The sequence below is a fragment of the Myxocyprinus asiaticus genome, chromosome 13 (genome assembly GCF_019703515.2).
Source record: "Myxocyprinus asiaticus isolate MX2 ecotype Aquarium Trade chromosome 13, UBuf_Myxa_2, whole genome shotgun sequence".
Taxonomy (NCBI): domain Eukaryota; kingdom Metazoa; phylum Chordata; class Actinopteri; order Cypriniformes; family Catostomidae; genus Myxocyprinus; species Myxocyprinus asiaticus.
In genome coordinates, this window is record NC_059356.1 from 5,753,225 (window position 1) to 5,767,366 (window position 14,142).

The 14,142-nt window shown below is 41.1% G+C and overlaps 1 protein-coding gene across 11 annotated transcripts in view; it reads left to right on the forward strand.

Annotated features, from left to right (window-relative positions):
- Positions 1-14,142, forward strand: part of LOC127450336 (gastrula zinc finger protein XlCGF57.1-like) — a 279,453-nt gene that overhangs the window by 94,942 nt on the left and 170,369 nt on the right. For 5 of the 11 annotated variants that reach the window (XR_007898963.1, XR_007898965.1, XR_007898964.1 and 2 more), the window contains exons 1-2: positions 9,929-10,154; positions 13,391-13,520. The exons of 2 other annotated variants lie outside the window; for them this stretch is intronic. The gene's annotated coding sequence lies outside the window, so the exon portion shown is untranslated. Of the gene's footprint in view, positions 1-9,928; positions 10,155-13,390; positions 13,521-14,142 lie in introns of those variants that run through there. 4 more of the 11 variants (XR_007898960.1, XR_007898961.1, XM_051714379.1 and 1 more) reach the window with 3 other exon arrangements.

The following is a 14,142-nucleotide window of genomic DNA, read 5'->3' on the forward strand; positions in this document are numbered from 1 at the left end:
TCCACCTCGAGGTTGTCTCTATTCACTCTCTGCTCTGGAGAGGGAGGCCATGGAGAAATATATCAACAATTCTCTTGCAGCAGGTATTATTTGTCCCTCTTCTTCAGCTGGGTGGAGTTCTTCTTTGTTGGTAAGAAGGATGGCTCCTTAAAACCCTACATTGATTATTGAGGGCTGAATGATATCACAGTGAAGAATCACTATCCTTTACCATTGATGTGTCGGCCTTCTAACTCTTGCAGGGAGCCACCATCTTCACAAATTTGGACCTACGCAACGTTTACCACCTCGTTCGGATAAGGGAGGGTGACAAATGGAAGATGGCTTTTAATAATTCTACTGGGCATTTTGAGTATTTACTCATGCAGTTCGGCCTTTCCAATGTTCCAGCCGTTTTCCAGGCACTTGTTAATGATTTGCTTGGGACATGGTCATTTGTTTTTGTATATTTGGACGACATCTTGACTTTTTCTTGCTCTTTAAGTGACCATGTCCAGCACATCAGGCGGGTACTTCAGCGGCTGCTGGAGAATAGTTTTTTCGTCAAGGTGAAGTGCAAGTTCCATGCACAGTCGGTTTCCTTCCTGGGATTCATTCTCTCAGCCAACGGTATCTGAATGGATCCCGATAAAGTTAAAGTGGGTGCTGATTGGCCAACCCCGGATTCCTGTAAGGCGGTCCAGCGGTTTCTGGGGTTCGCCAATTTTTATCGCTGTTTCATTCAGCCAAATCTCAGCACCCCTGACAAGTCTAATCTCCACCATGACGAGTTTCAGTTGGTCTACACAGGCTCATGTTGCCTTTTCCAAATTGAAAAGCTGCTTTGTTTCAGCTCCCATCCTGATAAATCCTGACCCTTCTTGTCAGTTTGTGGTGGAGGTTGATGCGTCGGTGGTCAGGGTTGGAGCTATATTGTCACAGAACTCTCCATCGGATGAGAGACTACACCCTTGTTTAATTAACATTTTTTATTAAATCTTACAATAATAAAGAAAAGCAAAACTGCCGCTTTAGGGGGGTGTGTGCTACTCCCAAAAACAGTACAAAGCAGGTGGCGCAGTTGTAAATACCTATAAAAATGAGATCTGGGGATCACAAAATGTTGAACCAAATTTTCAAAAGATCTCAACACTCCACTCTCATATAGGTCACCGAGTGTAGTATCCCCCCGCACAATCCACTCTGACCAGCAGAGAGGGGACTTACCAATACACAATCTTGGGTTCTGCCATATGCTCGAGGCAACATTTAAATAAATGTCCGAGTTAAACACTCTGGACACTTTTGTCCATACCGAGTGCAAATGCGAAATAACGGGGTGTAACTTAACTTCTCCGATTAGTTTGATAGAGAGGCTTTGCAATGGCGAAATAGGAGCAAGAACTTCCTGTTCAATACCAAACCAGGAAGGGGCTCTCTCAGGTGGAAGCGACCAATGAGCCAAATGTCTGAGACTGAACGCATAGTAATAAAACAAAATCTTGGGTAGGCCTAGCCCACCTTTGTCAGTCGGCCTATGTAACTTATTGAAATGCAATCTGAGATGCTTACCATTCCAAATGACTTTGCTATGCTATCAAATTGCTTGAAATAAGAGAGGGGGAAATCTACAGGGAGAGATTGTAGCAGGAATTACATTTTTTTGAATACAATTCATTTTAATAACATTAACCTTCCCAATCATCGATAAATGTATTGAAGCCCACCTGTCCACATCACTCGAAAAACTTTTTATTAAAGGATCAAAATTGACTCTAACTAAATCAGACAAATTTTCTGGGAATAAAATATTCAAACACTTAATGGCCTGTTTGGGCCACTGGAAGGTGCCCAGCTGGAAGGCCGTTGCTGGACAGTACACTGTCAGAGCCAAAGCTTCAGATTTAGAACAACTGACATTGTATCCTGAGAACTTGGAAAAGGAATTAATAATTATGTGGAGGCAAGGCATAGATCTAGTAGGGTCAGAGACAAATAATAAAATATAATCTGCGTCAAGCAGAAGCTTATGCGCCACGCCTCCTGCCATCACCCCTGGAAAATCCTCCTCCTTTCTTATCGCGGCTGCTAATGGTTCTGTCTTGCCTGTCTGGGCAAGACAGAACAATAATGGGGAAAGAGGGCAACCCTGCCGAGTGCCCCTATCTAGAGTAAAATAATCTGAAATTAATCCATTTGTTTGTACCGCTGCTACAGGGTGTCTATAAAGTAATTTAATCCAACCAATAAATGTACTCCCGAACCCATACATTTCCAAAATCTTAAAAAGATAATCCCATTCTACCATATCAAATGCCTTTTCGGCGTCAAGTGAGATGACAGCGACCGGAGTCTGATCATTCGCCACTGACCACATGATATTGATGAAATGCCAATGTTATCAGAAGAGCTACGGCCCCGAATAAACCCCACCTGATCTATATGCATAAGAGATGTCATAACTTTACTTAATCGGTTAGCCAAAATTTTTGACAAAATTTTTACATCTAGCTGGATCAGGGAAATTGGACGGTAACTTTTACACTCGCTTGGATCTTTGTCCTTTTTAAGAATCAGACTGATCCGGGCTTGTGTCATGGTTGGGGGAAGCTTTCCATTCTTTAATGATTCCGTATAAACTTCTAACAAAAGTGGAGCCAATTCTGTAGCATAAGATCCAAAAAATTCAGCGACAAAACCATCTGGCCCCGGAGCCTTGTCTGAAGGTAAGGCATTAATTACCTCGTCAAGCTCCTCCAAGGTTATCTTAGAATCAAGAGAGTTTTTTTGCTCAATCGTCAGTTTAGGAAGATCTAATGGTTCCACAAAGTTTCTAATATCTTCATCAGCAGACGAAGACGTGTAACTATAAAGATCAAGATAGAACTCTTTAAAAGCATTATTAATATCAGTGGCCGAGGTAAAAATTTCACCACCAGCAGATTTCACTGAGGGAATGGTAGAAAAAGACTCTCTCTGCTTTATATATCTAGCCAAAAGCTTCCCTGCTTTGTCCCCGACTCAAAGTATGACTGTCTTACCCTGAATAACCAAAACTCCACTTTCCGTGACAAAATAGTATTATATCTGTATTTCAATCGGATCAATTCTCTGAGGCCATCAGACGACATTCGGCGCTTCAGCTCTGCCTCTGCACTTTTAATATTCCCTTCCAACTCCACGAGTTCTCATGCTTTGGATTTTTTGAAGAATGAGGCATACTGTATGATCTGACCCTTAAGAACTGCCTTAAGTGCCTCCCAAGCCATGCCCACAGAGGATACTGAGGACCAGTTGGTCTCCATATAAACACTGATTTCAGTCTTTAACATTTTTTGGAAATCAGGATTTTGCAAAAGGGATACGTTAAAGCGCCAACTATATGATTTATTTTACTCCGTATGTGGCAACACTTCTAAACTCACCAGGGTGTGATCTGAGACTAAGATGTTTCCAATTGAGCAATCCACAACAGATGAAATGAGGGACTTCTATCTATTCTAGAATAAATCTTATGGACTAATGAAAAAAATGTATAGTCCCTACCAGGTGGGTTCAAAAGTCACCAAATATCTGCAAGACCAAAATCAGTGTTGCTCTAGGGGGTTTACACACTTTTGCTTCACTATGATCAATGACTGAGTCCATCAAAAGATTAAAGTCTCCTCCCAATATTATATCATGAGGGGTGCCAGCGGCTTGCAACATCCCTCCGAGATCAATAAAAAAGCCCTGATCATCAACTTTAGGTGCGTAAATATTAGCCAGAACCAACCTTTGTCCCTGAATATCTGCTAAAACAATAATGATTCTCCCTAATTTATCTTTAATCTGTTTGAGAGATTTGAATTGTAGATGTTTACTTATCAATGTAATGACTCCCCTGCTCTTACTTGAGCCAGCACTAAAGAAAACATGCCCACCCCATATTTTCCCAAATTTTTCAGCTTCCTGTGAGGAAAGATGTGTTTCTTGAAGAAACACTATATCACATTTCTTACACTTAAGAAAAGAAATTACCTTCCTTCTTTTTATGGGGTGCCCCAACCCATTCACATTCCACGTGGAGAAAAATAACCCACTCATTTTAACATTTGACATTTTGATATAATAGAAAAAATAAATTGTGTCAAAAACAAGATTATACAGACCACATTCCAACATTAGTGCAACAATCAAACCCCGAACTCCCCCCCGAACCAAACAAACAGAAAAAAGAAAAACGTGCGCATTAACCCCACGCACGATAGTGCCAACCGGCGTCAATCTCTCTAAACTCAAATAGTCCATGTACACCTACGAGAACTCCCGCGACAACTTTGCCATTAGATTGCTCATGTCCGGTGCTTCTGCACAAATTTTGTGAGGCAAAATTACATAACAGAAAATACTTTGTAAAACAAACTCAGCCAGTAGGCAGAATAAACAGAAAGAAAGTGTAGATTCATACACAGAATTGTCTCGAAGGTGTGTTCCTCCACAAAACGAACTCCAGCCGACATAAAGCCGTTCAGTGTCCTCGGACAGACAGATAAGTGTTCAGTGAGCCAGCTGTTTATGAGTGCAGCAGATGACGTAATCATTCCAATGTCCTGCAAAAATACTCCACAAAACAAACTCCGGCCAACAGGAGGCATAAGCACAAACAACAAACAGATTCATCCACAACTGTCCCGAAGCAGTGTTATTCCAGAAAACAAACTCCAGCCGCTAGGCGGAACCAGCACAAAAAGAAACAAAACAGGTGTCCCTGTTCCTCGGATGGTCAAGAGTGTATTGAGCGAGTCATATTCATTCGGAGGCCGCATAAAAAAATACACCATGATTTACTCAGTCCATCAACTTTATAAAAGACATCCTTTGTATGGACATGTAGATATTTTGCGGCCATCCTTAGTATCCATTCTCAATCTGGCCGGGAACTTCAGTGTAAAAGCGATCTTCCGTCAATGCAAAAGTTTCTTGAAGGAGTGTTATTCCACAAAACAATCTCCAGCCACTAGGTGGAACCAACACAAACAGAAACAAAAATGGCACCCAGCTTCCTCAGACAGCCAAGAGTAAGTACAGCAAGTTAATCCACTCTGGAGCTACATGAGAAACACCAAATGGCTTACTTACCCATTGCTTCTATGAAGGACAGTGCTTGCTTGGGACATGTAAATACTTTGTGGCCATCCTTAGTATCTATTCTCAGTTTGGCCAGAAACAACAGTGTAAAAGTGATCTTCTGTTTATGTAAGAGTTTCTTACATTCCTTGAATCGATCACGTTTCTCTCTTGTCGAATTCGCAAAGTCCGGGAACAAGAAAATATTGTGATTCTTCCAAGAAAGCTTTCCTTTGCTCCTCGCCTCGCGCAACACAAGATCTTTATCGGATGATCTCAGAAATGTAGCCAGAATTGATCAGGGCCTGTCCCCCTCTGTAGATCTGCGAGCCGGGACTCTGTGAGCTTGCTTGATTTCCATCTTATGGCCTGTTATGTCGAGCAGACTCTGGAAGAGCTCGTCAAGGAATTTCACCATATCTCTGCCTTCTTCATGCTTAGGTATTCCAACAATCCGAACGTTATTTCTTCGGCTCCTATTTTCAAGATCTTCCAGCTTCTCCAAAATGCTTTCCACGTCTATCTTGGTCGCTAGCGGATTAGCAGACAGTTCTCTCTTCGATGACTTCAGATAATCGATCCATTTCTCAACATCTGCCACTCTTGCAACCAGTTTTGTTTCCATCACTGTAATCGATCAACGTATTACAGCGAGATCCTCCAAGTCAGCAACAACCTTTGTCAGCATCACAGACATGTTGGACAGTTGACGCTGGATTTCTCCTGCCGCACCGTCCAAACCGAGTCCCTGGTCTGCAGGCCCGTAAGAGGTTTCAGCGTGATTACGTAAGTGTCTTTTAATGTCTCCAGAGCCCGAGGATTTTGACTTCTTTGCCATGTTTACCTCAAAGAACAAATATGTAGCTGGGTGTATCGAATCTCACTGGATTATAACATGAAAATAATTAAAAAACTAAAAAGTGCGCAGAGCTCGCCGTTTACACGTCTGCACCTCGCATGGCATCACGTGACCTCTTTTATCTAGCTCTTTTGAAACCGAGAGCACCTCCACCTCCTCGGACACCGTCCTGCCACCTGGTGTGGTAGTTGCAGCAGTGTCTTGGGTGGTGGAGTCCAAAGTCCTCTCAGCCTTGCGTACCGTTCTTACACCCGCGAAGTGCCCAACGATCTTGTTGTTTGTTCCTGAGTCGTTCTGACCAATGTCCTCCAGTGTGGTCACTCATCTAACCTTGCCTGCCACCTGGGAGCCGCTCATACCCAGGCATTAATTAAGCAACGGTTCTGGTGGGCTATGTTGGCACGGGATGTTCATCGGTTTGTCTCGGCCTGTCCAGTGTGCGCTTGTGGAAAAACTTCCAATCGGCCAGCTTTGGGGCTCCTTCAGCCACTGCCGATCCCTTCAAGACCCTGGTCCCACATTGCCATGGATTTGTTACCGGCTTACCCTCATCCAGTGGCAACACGTCGCCTTGACCGTGGTGGACAGTTTCTCAAAGGCGGTCCGTTTTATTCCCCTCCCCAAATTACCATCGGTGAGGGAGACAGCGGCTACTTCACATCCATGGCCTCCCGACTGACGTGTTTTCTGACAGAGGTTCCCAGTTTGTCTCCAAATTTTGGGCTGAGTTTTGCCAACAACTGGGTGTGACCGTGAGTTTGTCTTCTGGGTACCATCCTCAGACCAATGGACAGGCCGAGCGGGCTAACCAGGACTTGGAGAGTGTCCTATGCTCTGTGAGCCATCGATTTCCCAACTCGCCTGGGTCGAGTACGCAGACAACTCCTTGCCAGTGTCATCTACGGGTATGTCACCCTTCCAGTGTTGTTTTGGCTAACAGCCCCCTCTATATGTCTCTCGCGACCACGGACGCGTGTTGCACTCACTTTGCACCGCGTGCCCGGGTTGCGAGCTGTCTTCACATTGTGCTGAGGTTCGGTCACTTCATTCTGAGGTTTTGGGGTTTTGTGTGGCCAAACTCTCGCACAGGTGTCCTGTCTTGTTTTTGTCTCCTGTTGCGTGCATCGCGTGTATGCTCAGGTTTTGTTTAATGTGAGAATGCGTGGCATCGCTTTGTTTGCCATTGCTACGCATTCTCTTGTATTGCTTGTTGGTTGGCATGGGCGTATATTGCCTTATTGTCTTGGTGATGTGCACTCATGCCATTCGGTGTTTTATTGTCTTGTGAGAGCACATGGCTTTGTTTGTTTCTGTATCGCCGCATGTCTCTCTGTCTTACATCATACCCTGCCTCCCTTGTTTGCACATTATTAGTTTATTAGCCTCACCTGTCCCCTGTTAACCTGTTTGTTTTTTCTCCCTATTTTAGTCTCCTCGTGCAGCTGTCCAGTGCCAGTTCATCTTGTTTCCGTGTATGTTGGTCGGTCTTGTTTCCTTTCGGTTTGTTTCCTGTCTTGTTCGGTCTGGTTGGTCCTGTTCTCTTTTTCCCTTTCCTGGATTACTTCCTTTGTTGTTTTTCCCCTACGGCCCAGTTTATGTAGTTTTCCCCCTCGTGGGAGTTTTATGTTGGCTTTGCCTTTGTTTTTGTATTAAATAAATCCTTTGTTTTTACTCTGCGTTTGGTTCCTCATCTCTGCTTCCCTTCCCTTCTCGTGTTACATGTGGTCTCGCCTCTCCAGTAAAGTCAAGTTTAGTCTAGTCTTGTTTGTTTATTTTTTCCTGTCTAGTTTATTTTTCTTCTCTAGCCCAGTCAGTTTCCTGTTTTCCCGTCTGTGGAATTATCGCTGTTTTCCATCTCTACTTACCAGGATTACTCACCTTACTGTTATTCTGGTTCTGTGGGTGTCTCACTCTGCTCCACACCCAGGCCTCTCAGCCATCTCTGTCATCCCTGCGTCTGTCATCGCTGTCTCACCATTGTTGTCATGCTGTCATCTTCGCTGGGTCATCGCTGTCACCATCGTTGTCACCATCGCTGCCTCAACTGCTGCTCATCTTAATAACTGTTATTTCTCCTGAGTCTCGTCATCTACCTTTATCCATTTACATCATCATTAAACTGTGTTTTGTGTATTTCTGCATCTCTGGGTCCTTCCTCTCAAACACTAACAATTCTGTAATTTCACTTATTGGACAGTTATTGAAATTTTTTTTATTTAATGACCTTAAATAAAACTGAAAATGATAGATAAGTATTTTGTCTCAAAAGAAATATGTTAATTTCTGGGATTTGCATTAGCTACATAAATTTGCAACATTTAAAAAAATTATAAAAATAATAATAAAGATTGAATTGCCTCAAAATCAACCTTTAGACATCACATGCAAAGATCTCATGGAACAGGAAAATATTCCAGTGTATAGTGACAAACAGGTGTTTAGGAAAGTGCTGTGGTAGTTTTTGTTTTTATTTAGTGTTTTGGGAGAAAATAAAATCAATGGAGCTTTTACACCACGGAGCCTTTAGCCCCATTGTACCCTACTCTGCTTAACAGAATTGAGAACCTCATAGGCATCTCAGGCACTGTCTTAAATTGGATCAGATCATACATTACTGGAAGGAATATTTTTTGTAAAATTATGTGACTGTAACATGACATTCTATATGGTATCCCACAAGGGTCAGTTCTTGGGCCACTTTTATTTTCATTGTATATGCTGCCGTTGGGTAACTTAATTCATTAACATGAGGTAAACTACCATTTTTATGCAGATGACACTCAATTATATATCTCTGTATAGCCAAATGGCACAAGCATTAAAGAGATTGTCTGAATGTTTGTCCAACATCCTACTATGGATGAACACAAACTTTTTACATTTAAATGAACATAAAACAGAGATACTTATCATTGGCTCAAAACATGAGAGGAAAAGAATTGAAACTGCACTAGGTACTCTGGCTTTGCAGTCAAAGAGAGAGGTGAAGAACCTTGGTGTCACTCTAGATTGTGATCTGAATTTTAAGTCTCATATAAATTGTTACTAAGACCTTTGTACCTACTAAGAAATATAGCACAAATTAGACCCTTTGTTTCACTTGAAGATGTGAAAAAAATGATTCTCGCATTGATTATTGTAATGCACTTTATACTGGCTTATCTAAGATTTGTATAGATAGACTGCAACTGGAGCAGTATGCTTCAGCCAGAGTGCTTACAAGATCCAGGAGGAGAGACCACATTACCATACACCAGTTTTTGCTCATTTGCATTGGTTACCTGTTGAATACAGGATTGATTTTAAGGTTCTTTTAGTGGTTTTAAAGCACTTAATGCTTTAGCACCATCATACATTTCTGACTGTTTATCAAATTATGTTCCAACTTGCAGTTTGAAGTCTTCCAATGCAGAATTTCCTACATACTGTAATGTACATTTTAAGAGATCTGGTGAAGCTGCTTTTAGGTAGTAATACTTTACCAATTGAAATTAGACTTGCACTAAGCATCCACATTTTTAAAAAGCATTTAAAGACATATCTTTTTAAACTAGCTTTTGATTAATCTATTTTATGTTTTTTACTGTCATTATATTCAATTTTGATATATTGAATAATTTTGATTTATCTTTGTACTGTTACATTGTTACTGCGATGATTTGTTGAATTCTATGTTATTATACTTCCAGCTGTGAAGCACTTTGAGCTACATTTTATGTATGAAAGGCGCTGTACAAATAAAATGTATTATAAATTATTATTTATTTTATTTTTATGGGTTTTAGGGTAGGGTGTTTGCTCTGGACTGTAAGGATGCTCTGTGTGTTTGCTGGAGGAGCTGAACACGCAGCTCCAGCAGAAGTCGGAGTCCTGATAGTCCAGTGAATTTGGTTTGGTAGCAGGTAAAGTGATCCAGACGAGCGATAGGTGGCGGTAATGCGCTTAGTATGAGACCGCCATTAAACAAGAAGAAGAAGATTCTCAGCGCTGAATGAGAATAAATGTGTGACTCATCTGTTTTATTTCTACAGTGACTTAACGAGTTTTATTTGCAGTGTTTATTTTTGGCGGGAGAATTGTAAAACTCCAGGAAACAAGTGAAATCTGTGTGACACTGTTGTAAAGATGTTTATTAAAGAGGAGAGTGAAGATATGGCTTATCCAGAAGCATGCAGAATTAAAACCGAACACACTGACGAACAAACAGGTTGGTGTTCATTCTTCATTCTTTACATTCAGACAGTTGAACAGATTTGATGACTGTAGTTATTAAACCAGAGCAGCTGACAAATAACCTTGTTAAACAAAGAATTAAAGAAGACACTCAAATGTTCAAACCGACAGAACATGAATCATAGCCGTCATCATATTAAATACCGATATTAATTCTAAATATTTGTATATTATTTATATAGCTGTATTACGTTAGTCATTTTTGTTACAACTATGGCAGTTTCAAAATGTTTATATTTGGTTTTTCTAGTTTCTAATTGTGTAGTTTCAAAATGTATGAATTTTCATAACAAAAATGCCATAGTATGTACAGGTGCATCTCAATAAATTAGAATGTCATGGAAAAGTTCATTTATTTCAGTAATTCAACTCAAATTGTTAAACTCGTGTATTAAATAAATTCAATGCACACAGACTGAAGTAGTTTAAGTCTTTGGTTCTTTTAATTGTGATGATTTTGGCTCACATTTAACAAAAACCCACCAATTCACTATCTCAAAAAATTAGAATATTTTGACATGCCAATCAGCTAATCAACTCAAAACAGCTGCAAAGGTTTCCTGAGCCTTCAAAATGGTCTCTCAGTTTGGTTCACTAGGCTACACAATCATGGGGAAGACTGCTGATCTGACAGTTGTCCAGAAGACAATCATTGACACCCTTCACAAGGAGGGTAAGCCACAAACATTCATTGCCAAAGAAGCTGGCTGTTCACAGAGTGCTGTATCCAAGCATGTTAACAGAAAGTTGAGTGGAAGGAAAAAGTGTGGAAGAAAAAGATGCACAACCAACTGAGAGAACTGCAGCGTTATGAGGATTGTCCAGCAAAATCGATTCAAGAATTTGGGTGAACTTCACAAGGAATGGACTGAGGCTGGGGTCAAGGCATCAAGAGCCACCACAAACAGACGTGTCAAGGAATTTGGCTACAGTTGTCGTATTCCTCTTGTTAAGCCACTGCTGAACCATAGACAACGTCAGAGGCGTCTCACCTGGGCTAAGGAGAAGAAGAACTGGACTGTTGCCCAGTGGTCCAAAGTCCTCTTTTCAGATGAGAGCAAGTTTTGTATTTCATTTGGAAACCAAGGTCCTAGAGTCTGGAGGAAGGGTGGAGAAGCTCATAGCCCAAGTTGCTTGAAGTCCAGTGTTAAGTTTCCACAGTCTGTGATGATTTGGGGTGCAATGTCATCTGCTGGTGTTGGTCCATTGTGTTTTTTGAAAACCAAAGTCACTGCACCCGTTTACCAAGAAATGTTGGAGCACTTCATGCTTCCTTCTGCTGACCAGCTTTTTAAAGATGCTGATTTCATTTTCCAGCAGGATTTGGCACCTGCCCACACTGCCAAAAGCACCAAAAGGTGGTTAAATGACCATGGTGTTGGTGTGCTTGACTGGCCAGCAAACTCACCAGACCTGATCCCCATAGAGAATCTATGGGGTATTGTCAAGAGGAAAATGAGAAACAAGAGACCAAAAAATGCAGATGAGCTGAAGGCCACTGTCAAAGAAACCTGGGCTTCCATACCACCACAGCAGTGCCACAAACTGATCACCTCCATGCCACGCCGAATTGAGGCAGTAATTAAAGCAAAAGGAGCCCCTACCAAGTATTGAGTACATATACAGTAAATGAACATACTTTCCAGAAGGCCAACAATTCACTAAAAATGTTTTTTTTATTGGTCTTATGATGTATTCTAATTTTTTGAGACAGTGAATTGGTGGGTTTTTGTTAAATGTGAGCCAAAATCATCACAATTAAAAGAACCAAAGACTTAAACTACTTCAGTCTGTGTGCATTGAATTTATTTAATACACGAGTTTCACAATTTGAGTTGAATTACTGAAATAAATGAACTTTTCCATGACATTCTAATTTATTGAGATGCACCTGTAAATGTTATTACCCTGGAGCCGTGCATAGTTGTACGTGGTTACCATGATCTTACAAATACTACTGTTAAAACTGTGGATACTAAGGAAGAACTGTGCTAATTTTTTACAGTGATTATGTACCAACCAATCGTTTTTTCTTCTGTTTAAAATCTGTTCGAGAATCTGCACTTTTGTAAGAAAAAGCAACTGGCTTTGTTTGCCTCAAACACACAGATGTGTGTTGTCATGAAATCAGAGACCCTCCCCCTGGAAATCCGAACACGTGATCAAAAGAGACGCGTTACGACCAGGTGTAAACAGTGATGTGCCTTGCTAGTCCACTTGAGATCGGATGACCCAAATTGCATCTTAATAGCAGGGGTTAACAGTCTAATCGATGCATCTCTTTTTATAATGTTATTTGGGCTTGGTCTTTAAAGGGGTCATGACATGCCTTTTTTATTGTTTTAATATGTTCTTTGAGGTTCACTTATAATATTAGTAAAGTTGTTTTTTTTTTTGTTTGTTTTTTTTTACACAAAAAACAGTAATATATTTGTAAAACATGATCATTTTCCACCCTCATTCTGACCCTCTGTCAGAAACGCTCAGTTGTGGTACTGCTTGTTCTTTAAGGGTGTGTTCACACTTGGCAGGTTTGGTTCGATTAAAATGAACTCTGGTGCGATTGCTCTGTTAGTGTGGTTCATTTGAACAAGTGTGAACGCTGCCATCCGAACCTTGGTGCGCACCAAACAAGAGGACTGAGATCCCCTGAATAGTGGGTCTCGGTCCGCTTCCAAACGAACTCTGGTGCGGTTCGATTGATATATGAATGCAGCGTGGACCAAAGACATCTAAACTTACCAAAAACAGTAAGTAATTTGCCTTATACTGACCTCAAGCATACCCGAAGATCTAATAAAATCTAATAATCTATTATTAAGCATTCTTCTCATCATAGAAGCTATGTTGTCCATTGCAGTTCGGTAAAGGCGTCGGAACCGCTTGCAGCATATCTTCGTTTGTGTGTGCAACAGAGGAATTTCTGGCGCTGTTTTGACCCCTTTACACATTTTATTAGCTCTTCGTTTGTTCTCAGCTGGTAAAAATACCACCATACATAAATCCAACGAGTGCATTTTGCCCAGCAGCCTGCATTGTTTTGGTTGTTCGGTAAGTTTCGTCGCAAAATATACATCATAAAAGCTGTCCAATCAGGTTGTGACCTTTTCTTTATGCCTTTTGTTTTGTAGCATAGGCTCGGTGTTAGAAATACCAGTGTGAACGCTAAGCGAACCAGGACTAAATGTATCATTTTCTTTTTTGGTCCAGACCAAGAGAACCGAACTACAAGTGTGAACACACCATAAGACTTGACAGTAAACGCTCACTGTTATTATTGGCTCTCTGCTTTTGACTGAACTGCCATTTCGCTACTGGGCGGAGCTATGGAAGTGATAAGGTAAAGTAGGCATTGATGTAGGGCTGCATGATTATGACAAATCATAATTGTTGATTATTGCCCTTGATATTGTTATCGCAAATATTTATGTTGATTAAAAGATTGCAAAATTACAGTGTCGTCACAAAGCAGGCAATCACACTTCCGGCTTCTTCAGATTAACAGCCTTCAATGGTGGATATGAGCTGCAGTTTCATCTAAGCATTAAATATTGTAATAATTAGGGCTGCACAATTAATCGAAAAACTAATCGCAGTTACGATTACGGCTGCCACGATTATGTAATCATGATAACTGACGATTACAGCGTTCAATTTAAGCTCCTGTTGCGTCAATGTTTTCAATTTACAGCGTGCTTTTGCAGCGGTTGAGTATTCTAACCATAACTAACATGTCCATTGAGCAATGAAACGGCAATGGCCAATCAGAGCCGCTTAGAGTAGTCCTCCGTCCTATCTGTAATGACAACTGATCCTAATGCACAAGTTTTAAACCGTCTGAATGCCCAGATGCTTGCTTTGTTCCACCTCTGTTCGTGGTGGCACACGAAAATTAATACTGAAGAAACATCACCTGACACTCCAAAAGAAGCTGTAGAACAAGAGCGAAAAGAACTTTGGAA